The sequence below is a fragment of the Lepidothrix coronata genome, unplaced genomic scaffold (genome assembly GCF_001604755.1).
Source record: "Lepidothrix coronata isolate B3197 unplaced genomic scaffold, Lepidothrix_coronata-1.0 Scaffold101, whole genome shotgun sequence".
Classification (NCBI taxonomy): Eukaryota; Metazoa; Chordata; class Aves; order Passeriformes; family Pipridae; genus Lepidothrix; species Lepidothrix coronata.
The window spans coordinates 263,135-283,874 of record NW_016690281.1 but is presented as its reverse complement, the minus strand read 5'-3'; the positions used below and the strand labels follow the sequence as shown (position 1 = coordinate 283,874).

Genomic DNA, 20,740 nt, shown 5'->3' with positions numbered 1-20,740 from the left:
ACACATCTTCCATGCTGTTGCAAAAACGCTTTCTCCTCACCTATGTAAGCACCACTCCTGCAAAAGACACCATGAGACGTCTGTGAGCCAGGGGTGCTTCACAGCTCTGCAGGAGAGAAAGTTTCCCTTCCTCGGTTTGCCATTTTCTTTGCAAGTTATACAGGCTCCATTCTCCACCTCTCATACAGTCACTGCTGATTAGTTGCACAGGTGAACATACCTGTGCCCAGCCTGCACCATGGAGAGGGACACGCCGGAGCTCCGTTCCTGCTGCTGACGAGGCCAGCTGTAACCCCATGGCATCCACAGTCTGTGTGGGAGCAGCAAGGAGCCACTGCAGTCGCTTGTGCCCTCCAGCACTGCCCATCTGCATGTGCCACCCCCAGCATGGTCTGTGCACAGTGAGGGAAGGAGCGTCCTGCAGATCCTGTTGGAATGGGACAACGTGGTGAGGCAGGCAAGCTGAGCTGGACAGCACAGTGCAGCAGGGAACAGACTTTGCCTTAGTGTGTGAGGCAGGCGTGGGCTGACCCCACCAGCTAGGAATGCTGCTCCCAGGAGCCCTCAGCACACAGCAACCCGAGCAGATCCCTGCGGGTTTCAAAGACAAATCACGGACTCAAGCTCCACCAGAGAATCAGCACAAAGAGAACTGACAGCCCCGACTCATGGGACTGTACCTCGTTGGTCCCCAGTGTGTCATTGCATCCCACCTGAGACATCGGTGAAACAAAAGCACACCTGGAAAGAAGCTTAAATCACAGAACCACAGAGCAATTAAGTCATGTTCATACAGAGCTATTAGTGCTGATTCTCACACTCTTTACATAGGAGCAGCACATAATAATAATTTCCAATTAAATTACGTTTCTCCAAGGTGCATTAACAACTTCTATCTGTCCGATTAACTGGACCCATCTCTGCTGCATGGAGCAGTTACACCACTCCAGAGGGAAAGCAGACAGTTAACAACACCCCCTGCTGTGGTGCTAATGCAGGAATACTGCTGTAAAACCCATGGGCACACTCACTGCCAACTGTCCACCCAAACACAGCTCCTGGCTCTCTGCCCCATGCTGTCCTGCGCTCTGCTCACTCCTGTGGTGTGACACGGGAATACGCCAGTGCCTGGGCTCCATTCTGGCACTCAGCTCTCGCTGCTGTCTTCTCCCAGGACACGGCGCCCAGCAGTTCTGCCAAAGGCAGCAGCTTTGGTGAGGAAATTGCAGAGGGCCCGATTTGTGCAGGAAGAGCTGACCTGCTGCCATAACCCAGGGATGAGGGTTTATTTACTTGAGCCGGATGAATAATTCCATGCAAATTCTTTGGGCACTCAATTCTTCAGACTCCTCTTGGTGAGAAATGGAGATTTCTCCTATGAAGGAGAGAGAGCATCTGTGCAGGAGGGCAGCAGCAGAGGGCCAGCACATATCTGAAATACAGTGAATGGGACACCCAGATGTGTGCATGGTGACTCGAGTGTGTCTGCAGAGAGTGCACAGACACAGGAGCAGCTGCACCTGAGATGGAGCCTGAAGGCACCTTCCTACCAAATAGTTAAGCAGAGATCTTAAAAAACAGTTGCCTTCTGACCCTGGAGCTTTGTAAATCAGGTGAGTACAGCTCCATGAGCCCTGCCACTTCCTCATGATTGCAGTTCCTCTGTGAGAGTGACCACCTCGACACCTCTTGGGGATTGAAGTAAATTCCCCCATGGCAGGAGGCAGTGCAAATACGGGAACAGGCAGGTGCACACAGAGCAATTGCCTACACCCACGTGGACACCAGGCAGCTGCATTAGGGAACAGTGAGACTGGGTGGGCATCAGAACATCATCAGGGTCCCTAAACCAGCAACACATTGAAATGAGCAGGGATAGGACAGAGACAACCCATATGGGAGAGGGAGAGGTCTTTTCCAGGAGGCCTGACAGGCCTCTGACCTGCGCTGGAGGGGAGGTGCTGGGATGGCAGAGGCACATGTGTATGTGTGCACCCATATGCCTGTGCCCACGCTGCAGGGAGGGGAGCGTTCTCACTCATTCTGTCCACAGGCACAGCTGACATATGCTCAGGAGCACACAGTTATCAAAATGTTATAAATTGCTGCCTTTTAAATAGTGTGGTAATTTGCTAGTCCATTACAGGAGGAGCTGTAGTATACAAGGAGCACGCTATGAAAAATTAAGCCTTCTGCGTCACTGCTGACCTCCACAGCTGAGGTGCTCTCAGAACTGCTCCATTATGTCAGCCTGCCCTGAGCAATTAGCCACCCCTCAGCGCTCATCTGCGTGTCACTGTGCCTCGGAGGACAACACTCGCTTGGCAGTTCCTTTCCCGGAATCATTCACTGTGGAGGTTCCACTCACGACTCCATCAGCCCAATGGTCACCAGGAGATGGCCCCAGCGGGGGACTCCAGCGGCTCTGCAGCCACCCCTCCTGCTGTAATCAGTGCACTTGTGTAGCCATCACTGTGAGCTGTGACACCTAATTTTAAAGCAGCAGTTTCACTCTTTGAATTCCTCAGGCTTGGAAACAATCCATTCTTGTGAGAAGCAGTGTTTTCACTGGAAGGGCTGCTGCCCAGCATGGTCCACGCAGAAGGCAGCCTGCTCCACCATGGCAGCACTGATGCTTCCCAGCAGGATGTGTTCCTCTGGAGCAGAGATAGCCATGCTCCCCCCTCCAGGTTCTTGCTGACAAATGCACAGGTCTCATCTTCTCATGGCAGTCCTCAGCCCTGTCCCAGTCTCATTACCTCCAAGTTTCAAAAAATCCTACTTTTCCAGTGTTGAAGCAAACTACAGTTTTTCTACATAGTATATAGCTTTTACTCAAGGAAAACATAGTCTATAATACAGATCATCTTTAGTCTCTTAAAGGATTCTTGGAATTCCTGCAGGTCTTGAACACAGGGATATAAATCTTCCCTTTGTTGCCCACTAACAGAGGTACACATCAGAGATCCCATTTCCAAGGTCTAACTCCCTAAGAGGGAGCTTCTTAAGGCCAGGAAAGAAGCATGGAGCCTTTGCAGTGCCACCTCCAGTATCACACAAGAGTGCTGGAGCCAGCGGATGGGGATGAGCCACAATGGAGCCAGCTCAGGGTCCTGGGACCTCTGGAAATGACCCTTGGCAGAGCACGCAGCATCCTGTGGATGGTCACAGCCTTGGGATTGAACAGAAGCCCCTGACTGCACCAGTCTGAACAGACAGCAATGGGAAAAGGCAAACCAACCCCTCCTGTCTCCCAGAACAGCCTGTCACCTCCTCTGTGCAACTACTCCTGGGCCCCTCTTTGGAGACTGTTTGTATCCCGCCTGGCCCCCTGGGCCCAAGGGCCAGGGAGCAGCCCCTGCCCACAAACCGCCTGCATGGTCCCAGCCAGTCCTGGCACACCTCAGAGCCCACCTGGTTTGTTCCAGCACAGGCTATGTCCCATTCCCAAGCCTTCGGCCAGGAATCTCCCATCCTTGAGGCTTCACATCAAGGTGTGCACCAGTCCAGGACTGCACTGCAGTCAGGGAGGGCAGAACCCCTGGACATTCAGCTCACACCAGGAGAATTATGTTCATTACACCAGTTTTGTGCAGGGCAAAGGGATATTTCTCCTAAACCATGTTTAATTTCTGCACATAAATCCCTCCAAACTGAACTTCCCATTTATTTTATGTGCTTAGATATTTCCTCATGAGTTGCAGGTGAAATCCACATCCTGGCACACACATAAAAGCAAATGCAGAAGGAACGCATCCTGGCAATATATGCATCAACCCTGGAGATATATATTTTCTTGCTGGGGAGGAAACACACAAACACCAGCTATTATTTTCTCTCAAAATATACATGTTTCAGGACAAAAATAAACAAGTGAACACAGGATGTGTTACTTGCAGGCTTTCTGCCCAGAGCCAAGGTGACAACCAGCAGTTCAGAGGAAACTTGCACACAAGTTACACTCAGCCTGCTCATTAAAAACACATCAGGGAACCTCCAGCACCCTGGGAATCCCCGCAGCACTCTCTGATCCTATCACACACACAAAACACACAGGCTGCTGCCGTTCTGCTCTAGGAAAACCCGGCAAAACAGGGAATGCAGGAAGAGGCGGCAGCAATGCTGGGTCAGGGGCTGGCACAGCCTGGCAGGGACCCCACAGCTCCCCACCCAGTGCACACCCACTCTCCTCCAAGGGATGAGCCAATGCTTCCACCGTGGGTGGTTGTCCTGGTCCCTGTCAGTGTGGGACAGCTGGGAGCTGGGGCAGGACCTCGCCAGTTTGCATCCTCCACATCACATTTCTCACAGGAACACCGTCAGGGAGCTTTGTGGGATCGTGAATATGAATTGCTTTGACCTCACTTAGTCTGATATGGTGGAGTATTAAATCTCTATTTTTCAAGCATTAAGCCTGCGTAATAGAAGGATGCTGCGAGCAATTTGCAGTAAGATGAAGGGATATTACTGTCCTGGGAGACAGACAATCCAACCACATCCACAAATTGATAACAGAGATAGTGGCTTAGGTTCATGCTAGCTATTAATTAAGGGCATGTTTTATGTGGAAGACAATACCAGCTTACACAGGCAGGTACTTGCTGGCCTCCCCTCCCCTGCAGTGAGTAGCACTCCCAGAGCTGGAGCGCAGCCAGGTGAGTTCATACCTTGCTGAACTACAGTTCACACACTTACATTTGAATCTCTGACAGGCAAAATTAATTTCTCAAGCCTTTAGCACTGCAGCTTCAAAGTGGCTGTTCTGGCTGAGGAGCTGCTAGGAGCTGTGCCACCGGGATCAGCGGGCGAGCCCTCCTTCCAGGGACAGTCAAAGGCTTGGCCAGCGCAAAGCACCACCATGCTGACAGCTCTCACATCTCTGGCTGCTAATGAGCACTAACCATGTCCTGAGCTCTTCCTCTGCCCTCAGAACTCACTGCCTCGTTAGCTGGCTGATCCTCAGCTCTCAGCAAAGAAATCCAACATCAGGTTTCAGTCTTTCTTGCCTTTCCTTCTCTCATCTTGGCTGTGGCAGCATCCCACCCAGCTGAAGGATGTTATCCTTCTCCCACTCACTGCCCCCAGCAGGCTCCTTGCATTTCCCAGCCCCTGCAGCGGGACTCTCTCAGCATCTCACATCCACTGATTGACTTGGTTGATTTTACACAGACACTAATTTTGTCCTAATTACCAACAGAATATTACCCTTTTACAATCTTTTGCTCCTCACCCTAAAATTCAGCAGCAAGCTTGCAACATACCCTGACAGCTGCCCCCCCCCATACCGGCACAAAAGACCCACCACTGCTTCTGTTTCAGGAAAACCCCTCCGCAGCCTCAGCCAGGTTTCCCATGCAGGGACACTCGCCCTCAGGAACCACAGCCACCTCTGGTGCAAGGTGAAACATCGTGGAGGGCAAGAACCAAGAGACCCCAACCAGTGCCCCCAGAACCTGACTGGCTGTGGAGCCAAGGTCCAGAGCACCAGCAGTGCCACGGTGTCTGAGTGCTCTTCTAGAGAGGGCCTTCCCTGCTGGGAGTTGTAAAGCCAAACAGTGCAGGTCAGCTGCGGAAATACCCTACGGAATACCGAAGGAAGCAGCAAAAAAGTCCTGTGTGATGAATAAATTGAAGCATGCCTTCTTATGGACAAGCACCTATGGAGAAGACCCCAGACAGATAAATCAGTGGGCTACGCTGAGGAGATAGAAGAGGTTTATTTTTTTCCAGATGGGACTAGAGAACACCTGGAGAATTGATGAGGTGATAAGGACAGGAGATGGCTCCAGGCAGGCTCCCCCTGACACATCAGAGACCTGTGCCGGGCCACAGACAGGTCACACATACACCCCTTTCTAGAAAACTGTGCTCAAAGATGGGGGGAACTCCTGGTGGGAAGCATGAGCGCTTAACAAACCACAACAGCTCCCTCCAGGCTCTCCTGATAAAGTGTCCCCTGGCCACTTGTTCCCAGAAACATTAGTTGGACCCAGGGCACGTCCATGAGCTGGACAGGAGGGGACCTGCTCAGACACCCCCTGGCTGAGCAGAGCAAGGAAAGGCAAATAGAGACCTTGGTGGGGGCTGCTGGATAGGGACATGCTGGTCAATGATGAGAAATGGAAAAAGATACAAAACAAAGGGAAAGAAAGGATAAACTGGAAGTCGGGCCACTGAGGATGAAAGGAGAAGCTCTCTGAGTGAGAGAGCTCACAGCTGCAGACACATCTGGCCACAGGCTCACCCCGTCTGCAGGGTCTCCATTAAAAGCCTGATGCACATGCACTTACAAAGCCACAACATGTCCTGGGCTGAAGTGACCATCAGCCCAGCAAGTCTGGAAGTATCTGTGCCTTTGCACAGTCAGCACCCATACCCAAATCCCGAAGCCGTATCTATACTGTGCCCAGCACACCGTGGATTACAGGATCCCAGGCTGCCTGCTGCAGCCCAGCTGTACGTCTGATCTTGGGTGAGAAATTTCTCTTTATACCAAACTGTCTATTCAAGTCATAAAAATAGGCTTTTTTTCCTTCTGTAAGTGCAACACTTTTCATATTTTTACTTCCAGCTGTCTAGATAGTATTTCACTTTTTTCATTTCTAGTGCTCGGTCTCAGTTATTTAATGTGAATTTCTAGGGCATGGTGCCCTTAGCAGACATCAGAGCAATATAACACAAGAAATCAGATATACACTGTTTCAGAGAAGGCAGGAACAAAAAGACAAACTAGGCTCTTAATACATACGGTGCTTTTGATTCATGGAATATAGAAAATTGTATTTGATTATATCTGTAATGGATCCTCGTAACTTTAGATTAAGGTTATGCTGATGGCCCAACTAATGGACAGTTTATTGCAGGAATAGATTTCATCCTATCATATTTTTTCCTGGTATCAATTACATTGAATGCTTAAATGCCTCATTTCTGTGGATGTTTATTGCTCAATTTTCCTTTCTAAGAAAAGCCTACACACACACACAATGCCCTGGTGTTCCTCTGCTAAGGGGCAAGGAACCACAGGCTGTGCTCCTGGAGCCTAGAAGCTCCTGTCATCTCCAGCTGCACAGACCAGGAGATCCACCCTGGAGGCTCACAGCTACAGGCACCACTGAGCCGTGAGGAAACACAGCCAGAGTTCCCTGAGCAGACATGTGGATGCTATTGGAAAAAAAAAAAATTAAAAACCAAAAGACTTATTAAATTAACCTGTCTCAAAACCCAAAAGACTATGTGGAATTGCTGCTGCAAGATCAACAGCAGAGCTCATGATAAGACAGGTTGGAAGCAATGACAGTGTAGTGGAGAGCATCTCATTTTCAGTCAACCGAAATTGTAATACTGTTAGTACATAACAGCAATAACAATAACAACAACAATAATAGCAACAATGATAATTTTTTAAAAATAATTATTGCATATTATTTTAATAATTATTAAATAATAGTATTAGTAAAACCCTGAAGAATGGAATCATTAAATTATTACTCTCTGAAGCAGTGTAGGAAATTGAAGGAAATGTTTCTTTGCCAGTAAAGAATTTAGGAGGCTGTGGAGGAACCAGAGATGCTACCTATTGATCCCAGGGCCAGAGGAGAAAGAGGCTAGTGGGTTTCTTAAATTTTTTTTTTTTTACTTTGCTTGGCTTTAACCACAGCTGAAGTATTGTCCAACAGAACCAGCCAAACGAAACCAAACCAAATTGCTCAAAAAAACCAAATCCAAAACCAAACATAAAAGCTCCAAAACACAAAAACCACCTAAATAAAGAACAGGAAAAAAAAAACCAAACACGAAACAAAACTTGCAAAGAAAAAGACCACTTTTGTCCCACTTTAAATACAGTTGCTTGACACCAGTGATTTTAGAATGATCTCTGCTATTTACTTTATAGAAATGTGCTTTGCCTCACTCCAGAATTGATACCTGCCAGCCAGAGGAGGGCCATGGGGTTGGTCTCCCTGAAGAGCAATGATCCCTGATCAGGAACAGACGCTGAGTGCGAGGGCATCTGTCAGGGCTGCTGGCTGATGGTGTCAGCAGGGAGCATGGGCTGCTCATCCCAAAGGGTGCCTGCTAATGGGAATTTTTATTTTTTTAACCTTCAGCTGAACTCTTCCATTTGCCCAGCATGCCCAGATGGGATGGTGCTGGGGCTCTTCCATCCCAGTGCATTTTGCTGTCACAGCTCCTGTTTCTTGGGGAAGGAAGAGCCAGGCAGCAGGGACACACAATGTCCCTGTCAAGAAGGGCAAGGCAGCATACTGGTCACAGCAAGAGGCATTTTCTGTAGCCAGGTGGGATCGTCTTATCCTGCTCTTGTATTTTCCTGCAGCCTTTTCCATGGTGCTTGGTGGAGGCCCAAGCCCACATTCCAGGCCCCGAACACAGAGCCAGCCCCAGCACCGAGGCTGCTCAAGGATGCAGGGAAGGGAGGGGACGTTGTGCGGGGACAGCCCCTCGCAGGGCTGGGAGCTTGGGAACCCCAGGCCACTTCAGCTCACTCGGGCACACTGATTCACATACGTGTGGCTGTTATTGCTACTCCAAGAAGAGAGCTGAATCCACTTATTTTTTTCATTAAAATGTAAATTAATTTAATAAAAAGTGGAATTGTAAATTAATGAAGCACTTTAAAATTCTACATAATACAAGGCTAATACTTATTCTGTAGTATTTCCTCCAGTTAATATCACCACTAACTCCCCTGAGTGGGATCAGCTCCACCGATCTCACTGACTGAATGGGGGTCAGAGCTTGCAGAACAGGTACGGTGCCTTCGAACCACAGCCCAGCTACTGGGGCAGTTCTCAACCTCCCTCCTCCGCAGGAATCTCACCCTGCAGTACCTGCCTGCACCCTCACACCAAGGTACTTGGCAGGGACATTTCCCTTCCTCTATAAATAACAAGGGATCCCTTAATTTGCTGCAGCCCAACAGTTCACATGCAGAAGGCAGGGCCTGCTGCCCCAACCAGCCCCAGGGACGGACTGCCCTCCCACCGTGTTCAGCTGTAAGAACATCAAGGCTGCCTCAGGCAGTGAGCAGGAGGCTTTGGGCATATCTGAGCCAGAGACTGCGGATCCACAATTTTTTTTGTTTCTCTTTTTCTACCCCAATACAAAGTGCCATATTCAGGTACTGACTCCAAAGCCAAACTGCTCTGTGTGCAAGCTGTGGGGCTGCCCCTCAGGCAGGGCTGCAGCCAGTCCCACTGCACTGCTGTCATGTGTGTGGGCAGCTGAGCTGCTGCACAGACCCTCCCCACTTGTCCAACCCCAGCAATTGCTGCCCCTTTGCTGCAGGAGGGAGCAGAGAGACTGGAGAAGGTGCCTGGGCAAAGCTAGCAGGGGGCAGGTAATGCTCAGGATCACCCGCCTTCAGGGCAAACCTGGCTCAAGAAAACAAAACATCACCTTGAACACACAGGTGCAAGGCTTGTTGTCTGCACCTTCCCTTTCTAACTTCTACTTATAAGGAAACACTGTAGGAAATCCATCCTTAGAAAATTCATCCTTAAAATATAAGTACAACCAGAGAAGCACCCTGGGAAAATACTGGGCAAAGTGGGTGGTGAGGTATTGCCAACAGGATCAATCCCTTCTGACTTACAGGGACACATCTGAGCTCATCATCTGCTTTTTTATAGCAAAAGGAGAGAAAAGGCAATTCTGAGAATAATTCAATTCATCCCAAAGTAAGCATCTCAAGTAGGTCAGTAAACCACACCAAAAAACTACCCTTCCCTCTGTGCTGGCTGTAAAGAGTCCAGGCAGACAGATCCTGGAGACATGGCACCAGTATATCCAGAGCTGGGTGACATGAGTCCTCCCTCTCACCTCTCCTGATGGGACTGTGCTCAAGTGTGCATCCCCTCCCAGCAGAGCTCCTTGTCACACAGAGCCCATAGCTGCACATGGTCCTTTTCCTCTGACCATGCAGCAGGGATTACACAGGCTCCCTGTCGGTCGGTGTTAATCACTCACCAGGTTCCTTTATTGCCGACTGTTATCCCTTAAATAAAGCTCACCCACCCTATTATTGTAATGTCAACCCCGAACCGCTCAGATAAACCCTGCGGACAATTTATAATTACACAGAAGTAGCTCTTCTACGCTGCACCGAGGGGCCATCGGGAGAGGATTTAGGTCTCTCACGGAGCCAGCATTTGACAGGTCTCTGCTATTATTTCTTCCTGACAGCTCCTTGCCAATCGGCTCCTCCTGCGACACCACACTCGGGCTTTGTTGTGTGATCTCAGGTGAAGAGAGCACATAATGGGCACTAATTGCGGGCGATTACTGTTTACTTGTTAACTTTCCTTGGCAGAGCAGCTGTGGTGGACACAGGGACTGGAATATTCCCTTTTATCCCCTGTAGCACTGAGAGTGAACTGGTGCTTAATTCAAAGGCTGAAATCTATAAAAAATAAGACGAAACCCATCATTAAATTTCTCTTCGTGGCTATGTGCATAATTCATCCAAACACCATCAAATATAAATGGCCTCGTGTCAGGCTGAGCAGTGCAGGCACAGCACATCCCGCCTGCTCCACGAGACAGCCTCTGCCAGGCAGCCGCTCACCGCCTCCATGGGACGGGCACCATCGGCACGGGAGCACGCCCGGCAGCTCCCGGGCGGGACACGGTCACCAGACTGAGCCCCCCCGCTCCCACCGGCCCCGGCCCGGGTGGGCCGGCAGAGCGGGCAGGGGAGGGCAGAGCGGGCCACATCCCCTCCTGGGATCCCCGACCGCTCCTGCTGGCACGCTGGTTATTAACAGGTTTTTTTCCCCTACAGTTTAAAAGCACTTGTATAAATTACAATATCCCAATTCTTTATTGCTTCCTGCTAGGATCTGAACTTTGATTAGGACCGGAACACCCTCAATTTCACCAACCACAGCCACGTCTCTGTACACAACCCTCATTCCATACCACAGATGTCAATCTGAGGCAGTTTAGCAAATGCTTGCAACAAGTTTTCTGGGAAGTTTTTTTCTAGTTATTTGAAAAACACCAAGTTATTTAATAAATCACAGCAAGTTGTTTTGCAAAAGTATCCTTTGAACCATTAGATATTATTTCGAATGCCAATTTTTCTTCCCACCTTATGGCAGGATAAAGATACCCCACTCAATTTTCATCAAAAGCACATGAAAGCAATCAAGGCTCCTGTAGTTTCTATGGAAATAAGGGATGCAAATTGGGATTGTGTGGTGCCTTTTTTCTTGAATTTATCCATAAAAATGCAAATATTCTTCAACAGATACTGAAATATTTGCCATGCTCTAAGGGAGCAGAATACACAGACAAGGCTCTTTTTGCCCACTGGCTCTCCTGGCAGAGGTTTGATGGCTAGGAGCACGAGCTTGTCAAAACTGAGCGAGCCCTGCCAGAGCATGGATGGCAGCAAAGCTGGCTCCAACAGGTGCATGCCTGGCCCAGAGGACTGCAGCTTCCCCTCACAGGTCCCTCAGCCACCAGTGTTAGCAATGGCTTCTCCTGCCCTTTCCTGCAACATGACCCCCTCACCCACAGGTACCACGTTGATCCCTGCCCGCAGTGCCAGTCACGCCAGCCCCATGGCACTGAGTCAGGAAAGTGATGTCACCTCTTTGGGATGGAAAGCATAAGCCAAGGGAGTAGCACAAACAAATCATGTTTTTGATGCATCTGCTTTACTTTCTTGCCAGACATTTCAGACCATTTCATCCAGTAGAGAACATCCTGCTCCGCTTCTGGGGCTCAGCTTGTCCTGCAGCAGGGATGGATCAAAACCCTGTGGCACAAGGTTTAATTAATTCCCTTTCAGACTGAAGGATACAGAATAGTTAATGCTAGCAGAGGTCTCTGGATTACTCCCTGAAGTGCTCTCCTGCTCTCTCCTCTCTCTGCAGGGTAGATGGTGAGCTTCACATAGCACTCACCAATAAATAATCCAACAGCCCGAGGAGCTGCCAATCCGCAGCTGGGCACCTTGCTCCCATCAGCTCCAGGTGCCAAGTGCCTCCCAGGCAGGAGGCTGGTGCTCCTCCCCGGCACGTGCACTCTGCCTGTGGACTTAGGGATGTTGAAAAGGTCAAGGAATGGTATTTCAGATCACTCTTGTTTGCCAGAATTGATGACAAACCCTGGCAACTCAACTAGTAAAACTCCAAATGTGAACTGGAGCATACTGCATCTGCGCAATTACCAGCCTGCAATTAATTAATTGTGCTGTCACTATATGCACCTGAGAACAACAGCGAGATCAAAGAACTGAACAGAGATCAAAATGATTAGTAGATCACCTTACTTACAGCTGAAAGTGGCAATTAGATACAGCAAAGACAGAGTCTGGCTTAGTTGCTTCTTTTAACAGCTCTGTAAGAGAAAAGTCACTCAACAGACTGTAGGAAAAACCCCAGGAAAGCCGCATTGCTTCCAGCCTGGGCAGAGGGGAGACATCATAGTCTGTCCATTGACTTTGCCTCTCTAAGGGTGCAGGACACCTCTCTGCAGCTGTCACAGTCAACACTATCCACACCTTGGGCTGTGCTGCAGCAAGGTGAGGAGTCCTGCTGACTGTGTGGCTCCAAGACCCAAAGGTCCCTCCAGCAGATCCAGGAGTGCAAGGAGAGCCAGGAATAGGAGTCCAGCTACTTGCACAGCCTCTGCCAGGGACTCTGGGTGGTGGTTGCCCCCCACCTATCACTCACCCATTAGGAGCCCCAGTGTTGCTGGTCTGAGCTGTGCAGGCGGGTGTGGAAGTGACTGTGGTGACAGTGTCTGAGGACTTGGTGCACCTGTGACATTTCCCAAGGTGTTGAGGGCTGATCCTTGCAAGCCCCCAGAAGGGGCTTCTCCTGCCTGCAGACAGCTTTTCCCCTCTGCAGCCACGCTGAGGGCGGCAGTGATGAATCCCGTGGACTGTTATCTTTCAGAGAGCAATGCTGTAGCTCTCCCGAACATATGAGCTCCCTGGAGGAATTAGGAATTTTTTCCCGGCACACATTAAGCTGGATGCCATGTTTGTGACCACAGACAGTGCCTCCAACTGCAGAGCTCCTCTGTCTCATTGCTGAGCTCCAGGATGAGATGATGCACTATGCTGAGTCCAAGGGAGGCTGCCCTTCCAGAGCAGGCTCCACGAGTCCTTCGTAGTCCCTGTGCTCCTCACCAAGCACCCAGTCCCTGAGGCCAGAAAACATCTGCCCAAGTGCCCAGAGGAAGGGGATTTGCTGGACTCTGCTGCTGGCACAGGAGAGAAGATGCCAGGAGGAGAGGTCAGACCAAGGAGAAGATGTCTCCTGAGAAGTGGGCTCTGGCTCCCAGGTGCCAGCTTCCCCATGAGACAGGGCCCACTCACCAGTGAGGTGATTGCAGAGACCCGGGAAAGGCGCTGCCACACTGACATGGGCTGCTGTACACAGGGCTGCTGTACACAGGGCTGCTGTGCTAGGTGTTCTTCCTTACATGTGCTCTAGCAGGCAGCTTTGTCTCCATTGTCTCCCGTTTGTCACATTGTTTAATTTCTCTTTTTAATTGACTCAGACATTGTTTAATTTCTCTGTTTAATTGGTGCAGACTGAGAGGCTGCAGGCAATGTCATCCTCGCATCATCTCTCAGAAATGTCACCAGTGTGAGGGTGACACTATTGGCCATATGCAGTGAGTTCCGCAGTGTCCCTACAGACCCTCCCAGCTGGGACTGAAGAGCAGGGACAGGGAGCAGATATAAATTACAGAAGTCTGCAGGACAAAGGCGCTTAGCAGGGAGATATCCTGGCCTGTATAGGAACTGCTTTCATTTAACATACAAGTGAGATGGTAGGCAGAGAACTCAGCCCAGCACACAGATGACACCACTATTTACATAATTCAAATCCAGAAGTGCCTGGAGGAAGCTTCTGAGGCATCTCACAGTGAGGTGGAAGCCGGTAAAGACAGTGAGCAACAAAATCCTGTTACACAACATGCGGTCTTGGAGCAGAGACTGCAAGGTCTATTTAAGCCACATAATTTTCTTTAGCGGTACAGATTCAACAGATACCCCAAAAAATACTGAACAAATGTTCCTTTGTATTTTAAAATGCCTCGCATCTCATATGTCCTGTATTTTTCCAGTGACATGAATTACTTGAACAGATGCATTTATCTCCCTGGGTTCAACACGGACAAGACAACGGCTGCACCGTCAGCCTGGTCTGATGAACCCAGGGGCTTCAGGAAGTGATTTTCCACACAGGTTTCTTTCGATAGGTGCTGGACAGGACTAGAACAGCTAGAGGTGAAAAATGCAAGTTCAGACTTACCCTGGAGAGCTGTGAGGGTTTGGAGATCTGCAGCATTGCTCACTGAAAAGATTTTTAATAGCTTTGACCTTCATGGGGTCTGTACAGTCTCCTTTTGTCAAAAAGTGTATGTGGAAGAATTGTGGGAAAGAGCTGAAGATAATACACATGTTCTGCAGCCTGCGAGGGGATTACAGAGTGCTCTTTCACCTGCTTGGATTATTGTTCCCAAGTTTAGTCCATCAGCATCAGCTGCTGCAAGTGTATTGGGATTTATCATCAAAAAGGGCAAATAATGGCTGGGCAGGAAGCAATATAAATATTTGTTATTGCAGATGACTTATAAATAAATCATTTGAAATGACAAAATTAATCAGACAATTCATCTGACAAATAAGTATTTTATCAACCCTGCCTGAAAAACTGTGGCCAGCTGGGCCCTCTAAAGAATCCCTGAAATTCATGGGAAGCAATAACCCTGCACCTTAGGAGGCACAGGCACAGAGAGCAGTGGCCTGAACACAAACTGTGGGACTCAGGTGCTCCAGACAAGGCATATTCCAGAAGGTTTCCAGGGCCAGGGATGAAAGCAGCCACAGGGCACAGCCCCAGGCCCAGCACCCCCCTGGCCAGTGGGGACACTGACCCCTGTGCGGGCACGTCCCTGCACGGGGCACTCGCGAGTGGCCCCAAGATTTCAGGCAGTGAGGGGACTGTCGCCAGCCAGGTGCTCACGTCATTTTCTGACTGTGCCAGGGGTTAACCTGAGCAGGGGTTTATTTTTTTCCAAATCCACAAAATGAGTGTGTGTCAGTCTAATAGCTCTGTATACACTGAGTCTCATCTGTATTCAGCACATCACCAAAATGTGGGGAAGAAAATAGCCCCTGAAAATAAAAGCGTGTGAGAGAGGAGGAGACACGAGCCATTAAAAAAGCAAACAGCTCCCTGCACGTGCTCTGCCTTCCCAGTGCCTCTGTCCCTCCCACACCCTCTGTGCTGCTCTGTGCGGCTCTTAGTGGGCTTGGACCATCCATGTTCACAAGCATTAGTATAACCTGCTCTGAAATGTGCACATATTGCCCATTCTGAAAGGTAAAACAAGAAAGAAGCAGCATATTTTTGGTGATTTTTTTTTCTTTGTGCATTTTAGCTCAGAACAATTGAATATAAACACTCAACACTTGCCTCCAATAATTTAAATGGTTTCTGTTACTTTTACTGTATGTTTCAAGGGTAATAAAGGGTACTACATCACACTCAACAGTGAGGAATCACAGAGCCTTTCCTGTACATGACAACAGAGTGAGAAGTGTCATCCAGGACAGTTTCAGTGTTCCCTTCCCACCCTTTCCCTTAGAGCAAGAACATAACCCAGCAAGGATAGGACAATGAAGATCCTCAAACACACAAGCATGAGTTTTCTCATCAAAAAGCCCATTTGTTTGACCAGGGAGACTTGTAAATGAGGAGGATGAAGGAGGCAACCATGGCAAAAGGGGCAACCTCCTGTGAGAGGGTGAGCTCCTGCAGGGAGACTGCTGGCTAGTGGGATCCCAGATCCACGTGGCACTGGTGGGTAAAGTGGGCACTGCTACTGTAAAATTGTAGGATCGTTAGATCATGAGATTATCACCAAAAACTGATGATTCTCCAGAGGCTGCTGCTCCCAGGCAAAGCATGGCCCCACAGGGTGACAGCTGGCACCTGCTCATGCTGAGACAGGGGACTGGCCCCCAGAAGCCCTGCGGCCAATACAACCAGCAGAAGTGTCTGTCAAAGGGGGTGCTGGGCACAGGTCCTTCCTGTTCATATTCCACACCTCCAGTGCTTTATCAGAACCACGAACTCTGAGACCTTCCCTTGGGCTGGCACTTTGTGAGGGAGTGAGAATCTCTTGACAAGGAAAGGTGTTCATCTGCATATTTTAGGAGGAAGCTCCCTATGAAATCACATACGTGTAATTTTCCTACAGTGTCCAAATCCCCAGCCACTTCCAGCTGATGTAAATAAAATCCTGATATCCAGCTTATGCCAGAAGACTCTGGTATGTCCCCCAGGATGGGGGTGTAGAGGGGATTATCTGAAGCCAGGAAGAGGAATTGACACGTCAAACTTCTCATATCCCACAATTTCATGGTTGATTTTTATCAAGGAGTTTTAATGTCACAAAAAAACCAGCAACAACCCTGCCAATAGCAGTGGCACCAGTCCCCATGGCCCCTGTGATGGGGATGTAGCAGTGACTGCACTGGGCAGCGACAGCTTATTCTGGACCAGCCCCTCAGCGATGAAGGGGGGACCACGGCTGGGAGGACCCTGCAAGGCCAGAGCCACCCTCGCCGAGGGGCCGTGTCAGCCCAGCACGAGTTCAGCCAAAGCCAGGTTTGGAGGTGTGTGTGCTGCCCTGCACCCCACTCCTCTCCCTGAAAGGTCGGGGTTGGTCCAGGCTGGCATATGGTAGAATTTTCAGGGCTGCTGTGAATATTTTCTACTCTGTCAACCTTTTATTTAAATGACATTTGGCTGTAGTGCTAGAAGTGTGATATTGAAAATCAATAAGTGGAAAGTGTTTGAAAGCCAATCTAAATCAAATATTACAATATGGTGAAGTTAATCATCTGAAATTAACCTTATAACTGCTTGAATTGCTCTAATCTATAAAGAAAATCAATATAGGCATATCAAACCCTGCTGCAAACTGCTGTCTGTTTGAGCCAACTATGCAAATGGAAAATAATAGCCAGTGGATGCTTATTGCTCCCTACAGGTTAACACTGAGGTGAGCAGACAGGATTCCCCAGGGAGACTTGGCCGTGAGATGCAGGTAAAGGCTCCTGCTCCAAAGAGGCACAGCAGCAGTGAAGCCCCTGCAAGCTGCCCTCCCAGCAGTGGATTTCGGAGAGCAGTCAGCAGAGTAAGTGACTAATAGGCTGTTTCACGAGGAGAATTGATTGTCCCTGGATGAAAAACAGCTGCCCAAGCATAGCACTCTGCACCCTCCCTGGCACCAGCTCAGCCCTGGGCTACACCCATGGTGGCTCCGCATCCTGCCGGTGATTGGACCCGCTCTGGGCACCAGGTGCTGACACAGCACACAGGTCACCACCAGCATGACCACCCACCCAGTGGCACTCCTAGAGCCAGTGCCCTGCGCCCACCACAATGCTCTGCTCGGGTGTCCTGGGCCATGTCACAGCAGTGGTCCAAAGGGTGACCACCACCACTGTGGCAGTGATGTCTCTGGGACAACCAGCCCCGGTGGAGGTACCACTGGCTGCATTTCTGTCTCCCAGCGAGCAGCTTTGAACCCAGGGTGACACGTACCTGTCCCAGTGGCGGCTGCAGCCCTGTGGTGGGGGGCACAGGTGATGGTTCTCACTGTCCAGCTACATCTCCAGAGTGGCCATCAACAGGCATTAGCTAGAGGCTCTGGGGTATGACAGTGATAAGTGCTTCAATAGCAGACCAAAATCTATAAATAAGAACTGCTTCTCTCAAAAATCTCATTTTAAAATAACGAAGACATTTCATAAAGTGACAAGTGTCTCACATTGAGAGCAAAAGCTCAGGGAGGCTCTTTTTTAAGTTTTGGGAACAGATAGGAGAAGTGAGATCCAGAAGCAACCTGTATGGCCTCAAGAGCCCAGGATTAGCCAAAGCTAAGGAGAGCAATCACAGCTTTTTCCACATGCTCTTCATGGGCACCAGATTCAAAAATGGATGAAGACTTCTGAGGAGATCCCATTGTCCAGGGAGAGCAGCTGCTTCACACTGCTCCTGCCTGTGCCAGAGTGAAGAGCAGCACTTGCCTCTGAGGTCTGCTCACTGTGGAGCTTCTCAAGCCACCACAGACCCCAGGGTCAAATTATTTTTTGCATTACAATGAAAGAAGAAAGTAGTGTCAATTTTCCAGCTGCCAACCTGGCATGTGCTGTCTCCCATCTTAGACTTGTGCCAGTGGTGTGGGCAGACAGACAGACAGACACCTCGCAGCAGCAGCAGGCATGTCCTGCACAGAGGTTCCAGGACACGCATGGAGAGCTGCCGGGACACCGTGACACGCACAGCCCACGGTGCCCGTGCAGCCCATGGCAGCAGCTCCCTCACTGCTCACAATTTGCCTTTTGCTCAACATCCATTCCTGAGATTTTTCATGCATTCCAGATGGAGATGTGAATGATGTGGATGACGTGCTGCCCCACGGAGGGGCAGGAGAACAAGCATGGAAATGGGCAGCAGCCATCCCAGGAGCAAACACACCAGCTGAGAGGCTGGAGCTGTTGTTTGAAGCAGCAGTTCACCACGGATTAAGAATGGCCCTTTGATACTGGAAATATTTTAATGAGTTTCCTGCAATATATACATCTCTTGGGTTCTCATGGAAAGACCTTGCGGAATTCTCCCTTTTCTTCACTCAAAGGGACACCAAGACATGTAAAAAATGCTTTATTTTTTTCATGCTTTAAGCTGAAAGGGTTTTAAATAACTGGGAGCTTTCTCGGTGCTTAAGATTCTCTTGCTTTCTTTAAATTACAAGAACAAGCTGCGTTTTCAGAATCAATACTTAAAATGTACAAACAACTCTCCAGGTGAGGAGGCTCAGCAGCAGGGCTGGACTCTCAGAGGGTGCCCAGTGGTGAAACTTTCTGTCCAAGCTGCAGTACAAGGTAGCCACGGCCATGACTTCAGCAGAGCTGGGCTGTGACTCTGGCAGAGCTGGGCTGTCCACAGCACAGGAGACCCTTATTTTGCCTTATAATTTATTTTAGAGTTTGGGCTTTCTAAGGAAGGGACTGTATCTGATTTAGTGTGGGAAGAGGACACAGTGTCCAGGACAGAAAATCCATGCCTGCTGAAGCCATGAGTTCCTGCACAGTGCAGAGAGCGAAGAAGTAATTATTGAAGTAATAGCAAACTTTAATATTAACATTCACCCAGGGCTCTCGCAGCAAGAGCTCAGGGCAGGGCAGCACTGTGCCAGCAAGGAGGGGTGCTGCCTTGGGGAGGAGGGGTTTGCTGCCCTGGTCCTGGCTCTGAGCCTTCAGAAACCCTCCAAAGAGGAGCTGGGATAAAAGCTCCTGGAGCTGGTGCTGCTGTGAGCTCCTCCACATCACCCACAGTGTCTCCTCGCGACCCACGGGAGAGGTAAGGCTCAGCTGCCTCCCTCTGCCTCACCCAGCCAGCACACCAACACCCATGGGAGCACTCAGAGGGATGCGGGGATGCACCAGCAGGTCAGCAAATGCACAACTCTAAAGCAGAAGGCAGGCTTTGCCCAATGTCACAAACCCCATTTACAGCCTATTGGAGGGGACAGTTGTCCCATTAAGAAACCCAAAGACATTCTGGCTTTCTTCAGCCTCGGGCCTTGGAAGCAGGAAGCATTTACTGCCTAATTAAATTTTAATATACTGGCAGAGTACAGCTTTTCTAGTGAAGCTGTATTGGACAATGTGCCAGATTGTGCAGAAAATGAGCAGGCCTGAGTTGCCTGGGGCTGCCAGCATCAGCTCCCGGCTGGTATGGAGAACCCCGAGCACAGCAGTCACCATCCCAGAGCTGCCCTTTGCTTCCACACATGCATGCACCACCCATTCTTGATTGCCTGCTAGCAGGTGGCATCTGAAGCCAAGTGGCTTTGTCTTCCTAGCAGTGCTGCTCTTTCTTCTTGCTGAGGACTCCTCTGGGTGCCTCTCTGCTCGTTTTTAAAGGGCAGATAGCAGCCAAAAGGGCTGACTCTGCTCCAGGTAGAGGTGAACATCATGCACCAGCTGGCAGTGTCCTGGGCACATGCCAGGGTATAGGCAGTTGTTCTCCTCATGCTCCTACTCTGGCACAAGCAGCACCCACTGTACAGCACATGGGCTCCCTTCACCTGCGACTCACAGTGTCAGAGTGGTCCCTTGCCTGTCTCTTCTATGCCAGGCCAGAGCACTGCACCAGGCTCAGCCTTCCTAAAAAACCCTGCTTCTGCCTCTCCTGGTGTCTCCTCAGCTGCTCTGCACACCAGGACACAGATGGAGAGCCCAATGGACAAGCTCACCACGGCTGGATGCCCTTTGTTATTTCTGCCATGGCCCCAGCCCTTGTCCAAATGCCCTTGACTCTTTTTGACAGGATGGGAATTAGGAGCCCAGTGCCACCTTTACCTGGACACAGCCCACTGCACAGACAAGCCACAGTCAGCATGGGGCTGGGACCGCTGGCACACTGCCAAAGGTGCCTAAGGGCTCAGGTCCCCAGGTCTTATTTCCTTGGTAAATTAATGCCCAAAAAGCACCCAGTGATGGCAGTCACTGACCAACTGCTTGGGCCAGGGACAGGTCCTGGCACTAAAACAGCTGTGATCATTCATGGTGTGGCTTGTACGTTCTCCTATGCCATGGCTCTGCCATTGTGAGCTGCTACAGGAAACATTCCCACAAGCCTTCGGGAGCACTGGGCTGAAATAAGGTGCT

At 49.8% G+C, this 20,740-nt stretch overlaps 1 long non-coding RNA gene across 2 annotated transcripts; it reads right to left on the bottom strand.

The window, feature by feature from the left end:
- On the bottom strand, positions 1–2,301 carry LOC108501404. Of its 2 annotated transcripts, none has more exons than XR_001876175.1 (4): positions 2,209–2,301; positions 1,294–1,432; positions 221–427; positions 1–57 (listed from the first exon to the last, which is right to left on the bottom strand). It is a non-coding gene; the product is annotated as an uncharacterized LOC108501404 (long non-coding RNA). The 2 variants fall into 2 exon arrangements; XR_001876176.1 differs by having other exon boundaries at positions 1,294–1,375.
- Between the last annotated feature and the right edge of the window lie 18,439 nt (positions 2,302–20,740).